The sequence below is a fragment of the Lissotriton helveticus genome, chromosome 10 (genome assembly GCF_964261635.1).
Source record: "Lissotriton helveticus chromosome 10, aLisHel1.1, whole genome shotgun sequence".
In the NCBI taxonomy this organism is placed as follows: domain Eukaryota; kingdom Metazoa; phylum Chordata; class Amphibia; order Caudata; family Salamandridae; genus Lissotriton; species Lissotriton helveticus.
The window spans coordinates 858,789,527-858,807,222 of record NC_136071.1 but is presented as its reverse complement, the minus strand read 5'-3'; the positions used below and the strand labels follow the sequence as shown (position 1 = coordinate 858,807,222).

Here is a 17,696-nt window from a genome sequence, read left to right as displayed (position 1 = left end):
TGCCAGTGACTGCCAGCAGTGGGCACCAGCACGCATTGTTGGGCACTCGGATTTTTTTTCATTGTCAGACTTTGAAACACAGCAAAAGAGGGAAAGGCACCAAAAAGGATCAACAACGAGGAAGAGACAGATATGAAAATGGTGGCAAAGGCAACAAGCATTTGCAATGCAATAGGTCTTGCATTTGCGAGAGTTTGAGCTATTGGCATTGTAAATGACAATGTCTTTTATTTATGCGTTTGAAAACCTGCAAGCTGTGCGTAAACAAGCACTTTGTACTTATAGTTCTTGCTTATGAGAAGCAAAGCTGGCAGTCTCTTTTACTGACAGCCTTGCTTCTCATGCAAGGACTACTCGTACAAAGTGCGTGTTTATGCACCACTTGCAGGTTTTCAAAACAAATGAATAAAAGTCATGGTCATTTACAATGCTAATAGCTCCAACTCTCGCAAATGCGAGACCTATTGCATTGCAAATGCTTGTTGTAGCAGGCAAGATGTCTCAGTCAATTAAACGCTTTTTGCTGACATCTGGTGTGAGCTGAAAGTCTCACATTGGGAAGGACTGCTCAGAATTTCATTCTTCTGAGGTTTATAACTGAATTTCTACTAAATCACTTAACATTAACATAGCTCTGAAATGATAACAATCGGTGGCCTCCTTTAAAAATATTTTTTTACACATGCAGGTAATTCAAAGCGATATATGCATTGTGAAAGTGTACATGTATTTTTTACCTGTATGGGTGTTATTTTACGGATTTATTTAAGTGTATTTCACCATTTAAAAAAGGAAAAAAATTATCTTAAGGCATTTTCAAATGCATGCAAGGAAATCGTAAATTCAGAACGTTATAATGTTTCCACTGTATTTGTAAAATAAGGCATCGACTTGATGAAAAGAGGAGGCGTTACTTGTCTGAGGTTCAGCACAGACAGTGGCCGTGTTTTAGTCTCTGGCTGTCACCGGATGTGTTATTCTCATGTTAATCACTAGAAGGAAGGGGTTTGCAGTTGATCCGGCTGCCATCGAGTTTGTATCTCGACGTGTCGTAGATGAGTGAAAACACACCCGTGTGTGACGCCAATCCTCTTGAGCAGGGCCACTGAGCAGCTACTGGGGGGGGGAGGAAAGGCCTTCCTAGAGGCACTCTGATAGGTGGTAGGCACTATACCGATATGAATAACACAAGGTGCTCCGTCTACTTAACTCACGGGACAATCTGCCATGCGTTATTCATACGAGACCTCGCTATAACGGCGTGTAGAACAGAAGGCACTGTGTCTCAGCACACACCGGATGATCTGCTAGGCGCTATACCGATATGAATGACACAAAGTGCTCTGTCTCAGCACACACACCTGATGATCTGCTAGGCGCTTTGCAAGCGAGGCGGCGCTGTACTGATGTAAAACACACACACACACGCCATGCTTTGCTGGTGGCAGTGCCACGCCAGTAGAGGGCCGAAGGCTGGGCTGGGCCTGGCTCACTGCCACTGTAGCCAGCCCGCGGTACTCACACCCTCCCCCTTGGTGTCCTGTTTCCTTGCACACTCCTGTACTCACCAAGTGCATGGGAAGGTTTCTGCCCTGCTCGCCAGTCTCTGCTTCCTGCTACAATGGCTGTTGTTGGCAAAACGAAAGCGCCCCAAAAATGTAGAAGCCCCAAACTAAAAGTAAAGCGCCGCACATCGGCAAAGTATTTCAAATAATGGACGCCGGGACTTAGTGAAGTGGAAGCGCCCATGAGTGAACTTGCTACAATATCTGCTGCTGTTATCGCGCGTGTCTGCTGCTTGTTTATATATGCATCGCGCTTTCACCTTAAGTGAAAGCGCGATGCATATATAAACACGCATGTCTGGAAGAGACGCCGTGCACAAGCGTGCGTGAGCGAAATTTCCAGTCTGGATGGACGGGGCCTAATGCCGACAGGGCGGACACAAACCCCGCTTCCACAGAAGCCGGACACAGAAACAACAACAATAGATCTCGCCGAGGCGAAGCACCGCATGCGCTGCATTCGCTGGCGAGACCTAAAAAGCAGGGATAAAAAATAACCTGCAAGATTGAGGTAAAGATGCAGGGAGTGTAGGCGGCGGAAGAAAGAGGCATGAGGCGGAATCAAGACTAGGCAGGCTCGGTATTAGGCAACCTCGCCATTCGGCAGAACCAACAGTAGTTCTAGGAAAATCTTTATGTCCCTCAACTTATGTTTTTTTTAAATGAAGCACTAGCTGAACTAATAGTTTAAATTAACAGTGGCGGCTGCCACGTATGGTGGGCGGTAGGGCTGAAAAACCAACAAAAAAACACTTACCTTGAGGATTGACGCGGCATCCTCCTCCACCGGTCGTCTCCCTTCCAGCGTGGGACCAGGAAATGTCACTCATCTGTCCTGGCGCGTCTCTCAGCATGAAAGACGCATCAGGATTGGAGTGTGTGGCCTCTCCCAGCCGCTCCTAAGAGCACTAGAGGTCTGTGCTTTCTCTAACAGCTGGGTTAGAGAACTTTAAAATGCTCATGTCTGGCGGTCTGTCCCAATACGGCCGGCCAAAGAGACATGCACATTTTAAAGCACACTGTCACAGCTCCCTGCTGCTGCCACTCGGCAGCACTGGCCCCGCCAGGTCTTGTCACTCAGTTCAGGACGGTCAGATGCTCAAAAATCAAATGGTTATAAATAAACTTTATTACATTTTATTTTTCAGCTCTGGCCTGTGGGGCGACGCTCCTCTGCTCAAACGGAGAAGCTGCACCTGTAAATCAATAATTATTTTCCCAGTGGAAGGGAAGGACCCAACTGCGAGGCTTTGCTTCGGGTTTGATAAATTATTTTATCGAAAATGATTTAAAAAATAGACAGAAGCATACATAGTAAGTAAGTGTGCAATATAATGCCAAAGTGCCAACCTCCTGTGCTTTCATAAAGGGAAGGCTGGTGGTTTCAGTATAGCTCCGACAATAGTTGTCATTTAAATTAAGTTTTACTGCAGCATCCCTCTGCTTAGTAACAGAGCATTTGGATATGTAAGCCCTGCTGTAGCTGAATAACCACCTGTTTTTATGAGTTAAGAGTTTTCTGTAGACCTAATGTTCAAATTTTAAAATGACAACAGTTTGAGAAAATGTCCACAGTTTGAAATGTAACATTCCATGAGCCTTAATTATGTAAATAAGTATATGGAATTTACATTCAGTAAGTGTTTTTTCATTGCAGTCAATTTCAACGTAAGAGCACAACAGCCTGTTGGAATCAGGCACTAAGTTATAGTATATTATGGGTCTTTGTAGAGCGCACAACTCACCTGGGAGGGATTCCTGGCGCTGAAAAGCAAAAGGAGTGGGCAGTGGTAGCTGCTGTTAACGAAAAGTGGTTGGGCATCGCGGGTAACAATAAAAAAATAAGAGAAAACGTATCTGCCGCCTTGATGCTCTTCTGCTCGCTCCTCTGCTGCCGGTGAACAGCAGACTCCCAGACTTCCCTCCTCCAATCCAGATGCTGCTGTCATGCTGGTAATACCCAGAGAGAAACACCGTGATTGGTCTGAGCGTGCTGGTTTTGCACTCACACAGGGACTGTGAGCATGTACCTGCTGTTCTTCACCCGGCTGTGCAGCTCGGGTTGGAGAAATCTGAGTGCACAAATGAGTTTGTCTGGCAGCCGGCAAAACCAACATGAGCACTTACAGTGCCCACCACTCCTCCTTCATGTGGGATTGCCCCGCCCCCAAGACTCAGTTCTCAGTGATGATAAATAAAATGATATTACAATTGTTTTATTATCATTTTATTTTTCATGTTTGCATCTGCCTCTTGGTTCCCAGCAGTGGGGCGATGCTCCTCTGCCATAACGGTGGAGCTGCCACTGGGTGTGGGCCGAGCCAGGAACGATATATAATATCGAAAATGTTACACTACCATGGATTTTAGAAATATTCCATCAGCACTGAAGTCACTTGTATGTTCATTTAGATTGGCATGATGGCTCAGCGAGTTATAGTCTCGCCACTAAGATATGCTGCGATAGGTGAAAGGTTTATTCATACCTCTTAAATTGGGTGTTTATAGCACTCAGAGTTGGTACAAAAAGGGGTATGAAACACTCTTTAAAAACATTCTTTACCCATATGTAAGAGAGAGCGCTGGGCGCAGTGCTTAATTTGTAAAACTTTAATCCCTGCATTCTCCTTTTGTCACTAGTTTCCTTCTTTCTTTCCCTAATTCTTTCCTCGTGTTATGTTTTTTCTCTCTATTACTCTGGATCGGTTTGGTGAGGAAAAATAAGTACGGTTAAGTGTGTGCTGGTGGCCTCACCTGCAGCCACTGGCTCAAATTAAGCACCGTGTGTCTGTGAATTCTTCTGGACTGCTGTGTGTTTGTTTGTTTAATGTGTTGCCCTTGGAAGTTTCCACGTCGCCTTTTAAATCCCTACTGTGCAAAGGCGTGAATCGGGAGTTCGAGTAATTCATTGAGGCTGCCTGTTTTCGGCCTTTCCCTGCTTTCTAAGACTCCTATGAACCCAGCCCGCAGTATTTCAGCCAGGAAGCTGTTTTTCAGCGAGCACCGTTGATTGAGTGTAAATTGTTCGTAGTCAACCACTGGGTGGTGCAACAGTGTACATCGAATTATGGGTTTTCTTCTCCGACTCAGCAGACTCATATTTTCCTAGTATAGCGCCTCTGCCTTCCAGCGGTCTGACACGCGAATACGGGGCTGCCTAATGTCATATTTTCACCACAGCGTGTCTGTTATAATAACCACAGCCCTACCAGAAGAAACCCTGTGCACCAAAGTAGGGCAATTAATCAAATCTGTAGAAAACAGCTTTCAGCCTTCGATTTCATGCAGCCAGTAATTAAGGGGATGTCTGGTGCTATTCTATTTTTTATTCACTTTAATATCAGTATTTATTGCAGCATTCTCTGTTCATAAAGTGCTTGAACACCACAGAAGCAGTATCGTGGCACAGAAATAGATAAAAGCCTGGGGGGTCCAATCAAAATCCAACCCTGTGACGATCAGGTTGTGTGCAGATGCATTATCCCACTAAGCCGTCTCCTTCAATATCCACTGTTCATCTTTCGAAAGGCTTCCCACCCGCTAATCTCACCATACCGATTTAATTTTGATGGTATGTCATCTGCCGGCCATTCCAGAGCGCTTGAACGTCTGCGCATGTGCTACAATTGTTGGTTGACTACTGGTTCTTTCTAAATCAACATCTCAGTGCCTCAAGGGATTGCCCCATTCTTTCTTAGCTGATTGTGGTTATGTGTGCTCCCGTTGCTTCTTGTTGATTGGTGCAGACGATAGCCGAGTGAATGCCAAATACCTCCTTATGTTTTAATGGGTTCAGGACTCTCTCGACAACTGCAAGTTGCAAAGGTTCCTCGAGTGTGGCAATTGCTCCCACGGTCATGAGTTGAAGTCTTTGGTGATGCTTTTCCTTCATGTTTCTTGCAGGTGAAGTTGAATTGGTAAACTGACATCAACGTACATTTCTGATTTTCTGATAGGCTGCAGATTTATTGAGCGTATGGCTTACGAGGGAGATTGAGTTCTCTTCCTCAAAGGCTTGGGAGATGATACATTTTACTTTGAGTTTGATTCTATTACAGGACCGGAGGCTTCGGATTATGCTTCTCTTTCTTATATTTGCCACTCACAGCAGCCAATGAAAAACGTTTTGTATGCAATAAAAACTACATTTCCCATGATGCTTGTACATACATCACATCCTGTATAGCCCCATAAGAGCTGCTGCATCCTGTGTCTCCTCCTCTTTCTTTGCTGCTCACGCAGACAGTTAAGTGCTCAGAACGTTATGCCATGATTAATGTCTTAGTTGACTGTTGTTTTGTCTTGGAGGTCTTACCTGTATGATTGCGCTCATTTCGCGCTATATTGAATGCTTGCGCTTATATCGCGCTATGTGACAATGCTCTGCGCTTTTATCGCGCTATATTTCATGTTTGTGACATTGAGGTGTTTTTTGATACTGACGCATATTTGTTGTCGCCTTAAAACGGAATTGCCGTACTTTGTCTTGACTCGGCGCTCGTGAGCGCCATTGATTGTTTTATGCTTCAGGCGGAGCGGCTCCCGCTGGGAGCGGCGTACTCCGGGGAAGCTTTTTACTGATTTGACTGTTCGGCCTCTCCAGCCGCGTTTTCCGTCCCCATGGCCTGCGGGCATGGCCAGGTTTGTCGAGGGGGCGGCTTATGGGGGTTGAACCTATTCCCGCAGCGAGTCTGTGCTTCCCCCTGTTGGCCCGGTCGGGCGCATCTTCTGTCCCTGTTGACCGCTACACGTCTCGGCTTCAGGGCTCTCTGAACAAATTGCAGGCGCCCGTCGCCTCGTGGTCTCAGCCTGGGGCTGTCAGTACAGCGGTGTAGCCGCTCTGCGGGTGACCTTATCAGGCGCCCTGTGCTCTCGCTGCTTTCTGATTCCCTGCAGGGGTCTTCAAGCCTCATTACCTTCGCCATGATTGCTTTACACGTGGCCTCGGGGCAAGGCGGTTGCCTCTTACCGCTATGGTGCAGGGTTCGATCCCAGGTGCCCCAGTCATGTTTTCTGATTATATAAAAAGGAGGTTAAGGGTTTATAATTTCTATTTCGTTTTTTATTGTACTTCACGTTCAATATTTTCCTGGTACATGTTCATTATTGATTTTGTTAGCGTTTCTTGTTTCAACCACCAATGCAATTTCAGATCGCTCCTGCTGGAGTAGTGCCGGTGACATTGAGCCTCAGGGGAGGCCTGGACTCGGCCGCAATCTACATCAATGCTCCCTCGGGAGCTGAAATGCGGCGCTATCATTGCGCCATGATGAAATGGGTATTATGTCTTGTCTAGGCTTTTTATCATAGTTACGTTCCGACGATGCAGTTCCATGCAAGAGATTTTTAGCACTTCCACAGGGTTGTTCGAATTATGGCGCGATCTCGCGCTTCTCCGCCAAAGGCTTTCCCTAGTAGCCGAGTGCGGTTATGGAGTCATAACGCTCCGGTATGCGTAACCCAATTGGGCACAAATTTGGGCTTCATTTTGGGCAATTTTGGCTTACGCATGTCGTATGCGGCCCCTGTTTGTTTTGTTTCGAGGTCTCAGTGCCTCCTGCTTTGCATGAGCAGATTTCCTGGTAGCCTCCAGGTATAACAATTGGCTGGCCCTCGGAGTGCGCACACGCTCCTTGTATTTTACATTGACTCCGACGCCCTTTGGGCTGGTGTAATGACTACAGCTTTGCTGAGGAGCCGATACATTCTTAGTTTCTCTGTTTCGGTGTGCACAGGGTTGGCTCCCCCTCTACTCCTCCATTGCGGTGTGCTTTGCACTATACATGTTGAATACGGATATCCCTTGAGGGTGATGGTGGTATATATGTATTGGAGGATGACACCTACTGATAGGAGCGCAAGAGCCTCCTGACCTAATTACGTTGACACCCAGGTTCTTCCAGTTCTTGTGTGGTCAACAGGGCCTCGAGTATGACGTTGCCTAACTCAGGGTGACAGGGCTTGATTGACGCCCTTTCCTTCTGCTAACACATATCATTGAGCACGATTTGTATTTGTATTTATTTTAATTTTATCTATTATTTTTTATTTCGTTTTTCCTTTCGCCAACACGTAAGGCGGCCGACGCGTGTGTCGGGATTTGGCCTAGTATTTGCCCGGCGGTGTCGCCAATGTTCCTTTTTTCCAGTCGTCTCGGAAAGAGATTCCCAGATTTGACAGGCTGCAAATCAATGTCGTAGTCAGCCACGATCGGCGGTGTGCGTCGGTATGGCGCAGTTTCCGCCAGTTTGTCCGAGAGGCGCAAAGCCTTTCATATGGTTGGGCCCCGGGACATCCGATCCAGATGGGCCCTTTCGCGTCAGGCCCCTAGGGGACAGATGGTTTATTGTCGAGTGTATAAAGGGTTGCTGTTTTGCTTGTGGCACACATTCGTACTAGTTGGTCGGTTCCTTTTTCCATAGCTTTCCGCGGCTTCTGGCATATAGCGTGCAGGAGAGTGTCTGGTGATCTCCTCCTTCCACACGACGGCAGTTGTTCCGGTAGCGGTTCCAATGGTTGATGCGAAGTGTGGGTCATACCAAGCTCTTAGCTCTCTAGTACCCTCCGAGTGCCGGGTTACTTTACCTTTCAAGTTACCTGGATTCATATATGTATGGATAGGTCTATCTTACCAGGCCTTGGCCTCACATGTCCAGGCATCGGATTGATGGGCTGGAATGGCCCGGTTATAACCTTCATGCATTTGTGGCTCTTAGTTCGGGTTTATCTAAAGCCTTTGTCGTGCAACGCCTCTGGCGGCTTACTGATCAACATGCGCAATATCTCGACTGCGAGAACGATCAGCAGTTATGGGCATATGGGTCACCTTTTAGTGGACTTGTTCCAGGACTCAGGCCATTCTGCCGAAAAACTTCATGTTTAGGTTGTTGAACCGGGATACCTCTTAACCTACATGACAGTGACGGATTGTTCCATCCGGTTCCTTGTATTCCCGGCGACTAGGTCATTCCTTTCGGGCAGGGGGGACTCCATTTGAAATTCCAACGTCCCTTGGGTCCGCGGAGGCCAGCTCTGTTCCTGCCTTACCTTACAATTTTCCATTTTTCTCATGAAGTAGCGCTCATGTAGCTCAGGGCAGATGCCTTTATGGTTCACCAGGGGCTACGGCCCGCAGATTCATCGTTGCCGTTTAGTAAGCACGGGTCTGGGTTGACATGTGGCGATGTGGTAAATGCAGTTTCCTGGGTGATAGGTATTCAGACTTTCCTTGTTTACGATCAAGTTTCTGGTATCTCCACTACCTTCCTGGTATTTCGAACGTCCTGTGGGCGGTCATTTTGTATTTCTGGGTCCTTCCATTCCCGACATACGTTTCGGCGATAGAGGGTCGCTTCGTAGTTCTGTGCGCCTTTGGCGGTTTTTGTGAGGGCTGATATCTCTACTTGTAGGTTCTTTACCAAATATTGTACGGGGACTTCGATGACGTTCACCTTATAGAGTCCATTTTGGCCGGTTTTTTCTGCGGCTCGTTCTCGGTTCGGGGCAAGTTGCTGAACTTGCGTCGGTTTTTTTCTTGCAAACTCTTTGGTGGCGTAAATATTTCAAACCGGACTACTTCTCGGATTTCCTTTTATTACTATACATATAATAGTATGTCGACTGGACAATACATAGTGTCAGGCTTTGTTAAGCGGCATTCCACCTTCAGGTGTTCCTAGGGCGAGGCAAGGCCGCTTTTTACAGGTACAGTATATGCTATAGGAAGTTGCTCTGTCAGCGAGGTCTGGACTACATGTGGCCAGGACCTGGTCACACAAATTCGAGATAATGCACCTTATGGGTGTGTCTTGGCATACCTCATGGCTTCCAAAGTTGATTCTCGGATTTACTAAATGAGGTTTTTTAGAGTACATGTTCATATGATGGTTGATGTTTATTGACATTCTATATGTGAGTACGAGGCTATTACAGCCGATAATTGAGGGCCTGTTGCCGGAATAGGTGTTAGACCAATGGTGCTACGCAGTTTGCTCAAGTACAATACTTATCATTCTTGTTTGGATAATTCTCATTGTTGTGCAAGTTTTAACTTTTCTGATGGAGTTTCTCAGACTCTATTTAAACTGTATTATGTACTGGTGGGAGATTTAAGACTGTAGTTGTGTTACTAAGCGTTAAACTAGCATAATCCGAAGCCTCCGGTCCTGTAATAGAATCAAAAATTAGCTAGCATTCGCGCCAAGAATTTTCAATTCTATTAAGGACACGGAGGCGAGGATTATCCCACCCGGTTTATTACAGTATTGGTAATAATTACCCACCCGAATGTACTTGATATTCTGTATCAGCAGAAGTTACGGGTTTTTCCTGTCTCATTCCTTTCAGCTTCGAGTAAAGAAGAAGGAGCAGGTGTTCTTCTGGCTTAAAAGACGTGGTTCATCCAGTTGACGATGGTTCGCCATGTTGAAGGATGTTTCTTGAGATTCATATCCGTGAAAAGGACTGGATTTCTTAATGTTCGTTCTCCATGTTGAAGGATGTTTATTGTGACTCTTATTCCGTAAAATGGACTGGATTTATTAATGTGTGGACTGTATATGTTCGAGCAAAGAAAGAGGAGGAGACACAGGATGCAGCAGCTCTTATGGGGCTATACAGGATGTGATGTATGTACAAGCATCATGGGAAATGTAGTTTTTATTGCATACAAAACGTTTTTCATTGGCTGCTGTGAGTGGCAAATATAAGAAAGAGAAGCATAATCCTCGCCTCCGTGTCCTTAATAGAATTGAAAATTCTTGGCGCGAATGCTAGCTAATTTTTGATTCTTTGCCCTTCCCAGGGACAGTGAAGATCTTTTCGGGCAGTGGTGATGTGGTTTCTCTTTAAGCTCATGCAAACAACTTGATTTTTCTGGAGTCCCTGCATAGATTACCGTGCACTTGTCCAATTGAGATAGTACCAGCCGCCATGCTAGTCTGATCTGGTGGTTCACCAATAAGAGTGGAAGGACTTTCCCCTGCAACATCGGTTGACAGCTGTTGCTCTTCGCAAGTGCTTCGATCTGCTGTGAATGGGAGATGTCCGGGTCAAACCAGGATACAGAGTGTTTTGCTTAACATGCTGGGACGAGATTACAACAGGTTCGTGAAGCCACTGGAAAGGAAACAAGATCACGGATGAATCCACAGAAACCACAATGTCTCTTCTGAGGCAGTTCAGGCATGAACTAATGTATTTTACCCTTTAGAGTCTGTTTCGTACGCAACACATTATTTTGTTCCTGTGCCCTTGGTTGTAACAAGGCCAGATGTAGATATGTATGTGGATCATCCACATACATCGGGAATTGCAGTTGGGTTTCTATGATTAGCCCCAATAGGGTGTGAATGTGATGTTTTAAAATGAGACGACGCTAGTGAAGACCCTTGGACACTGCAGGTGTTGTGTTTAAATAAACAGGTGATGTTACCAATAATACCACCAGGCTAAGGAAAAAAGCGGGAACGCCATAGGACAAAGCTGGAAACCGTCCCCCTTCCAATAAGCATTCAATAACATGGTAAGACTCTGGTCTTCCATGCATCAGAATAAATGAGACATGTCCTGTATATCCGAGGTTTGTCCATGAACATTAAATCAGGGTTGGCTTATTTTGACATATTCTCTGTAAGATTTTCTTGTCCCATCATGTCATACACGCCACCACGTTGGGATGGATCAGGACCACAGGTTGTCCGGGGTAGAGTGATGGCGGTGTGTACAGATTAACTCATTACCTTGTAATGTGCAGACAAACTTTTGTGAAAGCAAACTTAAACTGGGAAACTTCAAAAAATTCTCAAAGTGTCGAAAATTGGAAACTTTGGAAAACTTTCCATACCCCCAACTGTGGTAGCGGATAAGGTGCAGTCCCCACCACTGATATCTATGTTTGTGCGCCATTATTCCCTAGATTGTGCAGCCATGGAAGTTGTGCACACTTGTATTTTTCACTTTAATTGCCTACCTGATGAAAACATGACAGCTCTAAAGGTTAGTGTCAGGTGTGTGTTCATTTCCAAGCGCCGCAGCCACACCGCTCCCTTCATTATTGCCCGCTAATAATGAGAATTTGTGCCAGCGCCTGGAGATCCATAATTTGATTCGATGAAAATATTTTTTATTACCCAAAATGTTAACTGCTGAAGAAATGCGGTGTTGACACAAGATTTACTGCGTGTCCTACTAATAACAGGCGACTGCGCCTGATTTATAACACTTTTAACAAGGTTCACAAAAACTTTGCATTTTTGCCAGGCTGGCAAATGGCAAGCGAGGCAGTTTCTGCTGCTGGTCCTGTGCTAAGAAATGCAGTCATTAATGATAAGCACATTCATCATTATCTTTGGAACTCTTAACTGCATCCAAAGGAGATGATGTACCGCATGCTATAAGGTATCCATCCGCATATATTGCAGCGCTTCATGGATCTCACTCTTTACCATGGAGCAGAAAGACCAGTAGCATATTGCTCAGTTGTTGAGCTGTGAGAGGTGAAAGCAAAAAATCAGTGTTGAAAATGTGATGGTTTTTTCCTTTATTTTTTATTAAAATCCCTGTCTGCTTCCTAGCTCCCTGCATTGGGTGCATATTCTGTTTTTATTGATGTCTCTGGAAATATACTATTTCCCAAAGTGTGTAGTTGAGCCTAGTAATCCAGCCGTGGAGGTGTAGCGCAGAGACGGCCATGAGGCACAGTGCTGTGTGAGTCACTTCTTCCGTCCTCCCAGTTTCGAATAGTAACGGGCGATGGTGTATGGCCGTGCATGTGTATGGGACCGGGGCCAGGAGATAGGTGATACTCTGGAGTCTCATGAGGGTGATGCATTGGAAGACACACCTAGGGTGCAGACAGACTGATCATTAGTACATGGTCCTGAGTAAGGACAGCAGAGGTGGCTGAGGGCCAGTTAGAGCCATCTGCATGGTAAAGGATCCGCTGAGCATGAGATTGCATCTAACTTGCTGGGTCTTCTCTGAATGTGACGGGGAGCGCTCATACCTGCATCAAGGCCAGTCTTCTGGAAATTAATAGCCATTGATCACCTTCCATTGCCCGTACATTACACTGTCGCAATAACAACTTACCACTGATCAAAACCCTATATATTGTGTAGCAAGGCACAGTTCTGAATAGTCATTAAAAAGACTGCCACCATGTCTGTCCCTAGGATGGAGGCCTCCAGAGGTCAGCTGCCAAGAATTAAATCAGGGAACACTTGGCCTTTATGGTAACACAAAGAGCATATGACAGAAAGCCAGCTTGAGTCTCCCTATGGCAAAGTCCACTGAGGTCGCTTCATGACACGTATGATTGTCAATTTGTGCGTTACGGCTCGGAAAGTAGTCCTAGAAATAATCAGAGTAACGTTTGCAGTGCGGTTGGAGCTGCAAAATTGATTTTATTTATATATATATTTCTGAATAAATCACATTGATTGGTTAACTGCTTTGGAGGATGAGGAAGTCAAATTCAACGTCTCCGTATATGGTTGGTGAACACCATAGACCTCCCTTTTGCTGTCTACTCTAGAGCATGTTTGAGTTTAATGACCTGCCTTCAGTGCCCACTCACATCCCTATACAGGTTTGATTTGGAGCTCCCATGTGTTCCCTGTGCCAGGAATACATCTCTCTGCACAGTTTACATTCCCTCAATATATCTTTTTACAAATTGAAACCAGAGGGAACACTGCATCACAATACACCACAATACACACCACAAGCCTACATCTTCATTTAAATTGTTTATGATGCTCTAGTTTCTAAATCCCATCTTTATAAAATGGTGGATGCGTTTGAAGTAATTGATTTTTAAATGGCACATACTAATTGCACTAGTTCACAGAAGCCAATTACCAAAGGAGCAATAATAGTGATGTGGATCATGAAACAGATGCCATGCTGCATACATTTTCGCTCTCCCACTTCAATGCTTACAAGCAGTAGCGGCCAGTATCAGGCCAAAGTGGCAGGGTGGGGGTAGGAGAAGGACCGGGGCCAGACAACAAAATAAAAAATATATATAAAAAATAACTTACCTGCATCCAGGCTCTGATCTAGCTCAGGCACTCTAATCTGGCTCCGGGCACTGAACTCACAGGCTCCCAGAATCCCCTGAGGCTAATCTTGACGCTACATGAAAGCAGCGTTAGGATTGACCTGAGCGCTATGGATTTGTGCTCCCAGGTAGACTGGGAGGCTGTGCCTGCTCTCTCCAACCCAGCAATGCAGCTGAGAGAGCCTCTGTTCACACAACGGCGTGGCCGTCCTGAGACTGCCGACCAAACCGCCATGTGCACTGATTACAGTGCAAAAAATTCCTCCACCAGCCTGTCATCTATCTCCCCGCCCCCAAGCCTCGGCTCAGTCAGCCAAAATAAAATGATAATAAACAAGCATTTATTATCGTTTTATTTTTCATTTTTTTGGCTGTTAGCGGGGGGGGGAGAGGGACGACAATACTCATTTACAATAGATAAAAGAGCATTTGTGCACTTTGTTTTCCAGTACAACACTGGCAATCAACAGAGCCCATCATTATTAGTTGGAGTTCTGTGCAAATTGTCTAGTCTATTGTTTAGACCACTTTGTGGATAGTTTAGAGAAGAGCACCTACTCTTTCTTAGAACTATATATTTGAGTAGTTATAGGTAGGACTTTGTTTCATAGAAAATGGCTTTTTTGTGTTGCTTATAACTTTGGCGTTGTTTAACAAATCCTCACGAAACTTTCCAAACAAGTGCTACTTTTTGCCTAGTTTGTGCGTGGAAGGTTTCGAGGTGATCCGTCAAGTGTGGGCCCAGAAAAGGGGGTTCCAAAATGCATTTTCCCCATTCATTTTTCCATATGAACTTTAGACACAGTCCAAACAGCGGGATGGATTTACACCAGGTTTGGCAGAAAGAGGCAAGTTACAGTTAACTAAGGGCATGCGTTATAGTTATTTCAGATAACTACTATAACTGTTGAATTTCTGTGGGTTCTGAGTTTAAAACATTACGTTGTCAATGAAAATTACACCTCACTATTAAGTTAATGTAACCTTTGTTTTTTTGCAGCACTACTGGGCTGGTTTACACCACTGTCCACTCTTTGCCAGACCAATAATGTGCCCATGGCCTACATATTGTGCAGGTTGGCGCCACGCATCATTCGTTTTCCACCCTGCAGATTAACCAGCATGAGTCTGAGTGTTTGAGCCTCCCCAAGCTCTTGCTCCACCACACAATCTTAAACATCAGCACGAGGCAAAGCTTTAACAGATAAAACCGATTTAGAAAAAACTTTTTTACGTCTTACCCAAAATGACTCTGGATCTCCAGATTTTTGTTAAATCCTCTCGAGCTTACCTTTAAAACAAATATGTCTTTAATATTAAAATTAAGTGAGACTGGCTACCAGGCTATTTATTTCCTCATCAAAGGTATTCTGTTTGTGACTGAGTCACTTTTAAATCCAGAGATTTGGGGCCAGATGTAGGTAATCCAAATTTACCGATTCTAAAATACCGAATTTTACCGATTCAGTATTTTAGAATCGGTAAATGCTATGTAGGAAAAAATTCAGTAAGTATTACCGAATCGGAATGATTCGGTATTCACCGAATCAGTATTTACCGATTCGGTAATTCCCATTAATTCCGAATTAATGGGAATTACCGAATCGATAAATACCGATTCGGTAAAAGGGGGAACACATACAAGGGTGGCAGGGTGTCACTTTGACATCTTGTATGTCTGTCACATGGCACTGTTATAAATTGCAAAAAATTGCTTTATTTAGGGTTTTCGATATTTACCACCAGCTTGTAGTTGGTGGTAAATAACGAATCCTGAAATGGGAAAAGCACTCATTTGAGTGCTTCCTACATTAAGGATTCGGTAATTTACCGATTTCTTAAATTACCAATTCGGTAAATTACCGATTCCTTCAATTTGGCCTCCTACATCTGAAAAGCCTAATACCGGTCGGTAACAGCCGAAATTCGGTAATTTCGTCTGTTACCGACCGATATTAGGCTACCTACATCTGGCCCTTGGTTTCTTTGAAATTCCTCATTAGTCAGAACTTTCAGGAACGTTTTCTCTCTCTCTCTCTCTCTCTCTCTCTCTCTCTCTCTCTCTCTCTCTCTATATATATATATATATATATATATATATATATATACATTTTTTTTTAAAGCATCTTTCTTACATGATTGCCACGTATTGCTACTTACTGCTGTATATTGCTGCAGCGCAGCGCCAGCCCAGCCCCTTTGCTTTATAGCTAGCGTCTTGTATTTAACTGTTTCCAGTCATAGAGGCGGTGACGCTCTTCCGCGCCTCTTAAGTCACTCTAGATTCCTGCCCTGGCTCCAGAACAATCCATGACGTCGTTATGACTCCGATAGCCGGAAGCCTGATCTTGTGAGTCAAGAGCGTCCGAGTGCCGTATGTGTAAAATCCAGTTCTTTGATTCACGTGACACGCACGTTAGTAACTCCGGAAACGCGTGGTTGCCGGTCAGCATGACGTGATTGATGAATTGCCGCTAGTTGACAATGGGTACAGCGCATCGACAGACACCTTTCTGTATGAGGGGAGTTGTGTCCTACTGTGGAAAGAAAGCAACAACCGCGGCAAGCACTCGGCTTTTCGTAAAATTTCAAGGACGGCCTTTCTGTGGCACAGTGATATCCTATGTTAATGTCATCATAGCTTAGCCAAAGCGAGGCATGTCTTGTGAATGTTTTTAGGGTTGTTTGTTTTAATTTAATTGTACTGTATTAACTACAGTTTCCATCAACGCAATCTGAAGTCGTCAAAAAATAACCAACTGTGTTAAAACCCCTCGTCCCCAATTTATAATAAAAAGAATAAAATACAAGGTAAATACTGCTACATGTGGTATTTGGTAGGGTAAGCATAACATCCTACATATTAATGACCATTTTCCAAGTGAATGCTCAAAATAGGAGGTCTTTACCACACTCAGTAAATGCGTCATCGTGCAGAGTTAGTATTCACCAGGGGTGGTAAATACCTCATCTCCATCCACGCAACTTGTGAACAGGCTGTGTATAGCAATAGCGTTCAGAATGACAGTTGTGATCATGTTGAGTGTGCCTGTTAATATAACAAAACAGCAGAGAAAATGCTTGAGAGGGAGCAGTTAAAAAATGGGCATGTGCTGTCTTTTGTCATATCAGTTCCTGTTGCTCAGTCTTTCCTAGCCATGCACAGGTAGGCCATGACTAAGTACCAAGGGCAAAATTACTCAAGGCTGATTCTTAAATACTGCATGCTCCCTCTTACAAATGGTCGCACATTCAAAAGTCATTGGCCTGAGTTACGATGCCCACAGTTAAACAGCGTCGATCGTCATAGGGACTTCACTAGTGAACTTTTGGAATTTGGAAACTTAGAATTACACTGAAGGAGAGGCACCTCTTCTGCTCATGTTCTGGTTAACAGGTCTACCAAAGAATATGCGCCATCAGGTACAAGACCGGCGGCTGCGCATTCTTTGGAGAACAGGACCGTGGGTCTGAGATGCACCTGGAAATATTTGACCAGAGAAGAGCATAGTGGCCATTCCCATTCACATAGTGGTTAATACTAAACACTGTCTGAATCTGATAATCAAGTGCAACTGCCCCAGCCAATCAGCTAGTGGACAAGTGAAAAGTGAAAAACGTATGTATAGATTGCTGTTCTTAAACAATATAGGCCACTGGAGTGCATTGTGTGGGGACCCATTGACCCTAAGGCGTATAAGTTTATGATATATATGGGAGTCGCAGGGCCCCTCACCACATTCTGCAGGAGGGCCCCATTCATTTACATCACACAGCTGTCTTCGCTGTTCATTTGGGGCACCTTAACACCATCCTGCAAGGGCAGAAGTATTGATGTGGAATTTTTGCACCGTGTGGTGCACACCCGCAAGTGCAATGCACAGATTCTAAAGGTCTTTGAACTCTAACACATGAACATGCACACCATGAATTCTCATCAGCTCAAATGCTTTGTAACTATGCCATCCTTGCTTTTCAAACATGTGAGGAGCAGTAAAAGGGAAATTATTTTGGGATATGTTCCTGTTAAAACATTCATTGTGGAGCAAAAGGTCATATCTTGGTTG

The 17,696-nt window shown here is 44.7% G+C and overlaps 1 protein-coding gene across 2 annotated transcripts in view; it reads left to right on the top strand.

The window, feature by feature from the left end:
* JAZF1 (JAZF zinc finger 1) overlaps positions 1-17,696 on the top strand; it is a 689,301-nt gene that overhangs the window by 250,669 nt on the left and 420,936 nt on the right. The gene's annotated exons all lie outside the window — the stretch shown is intronic.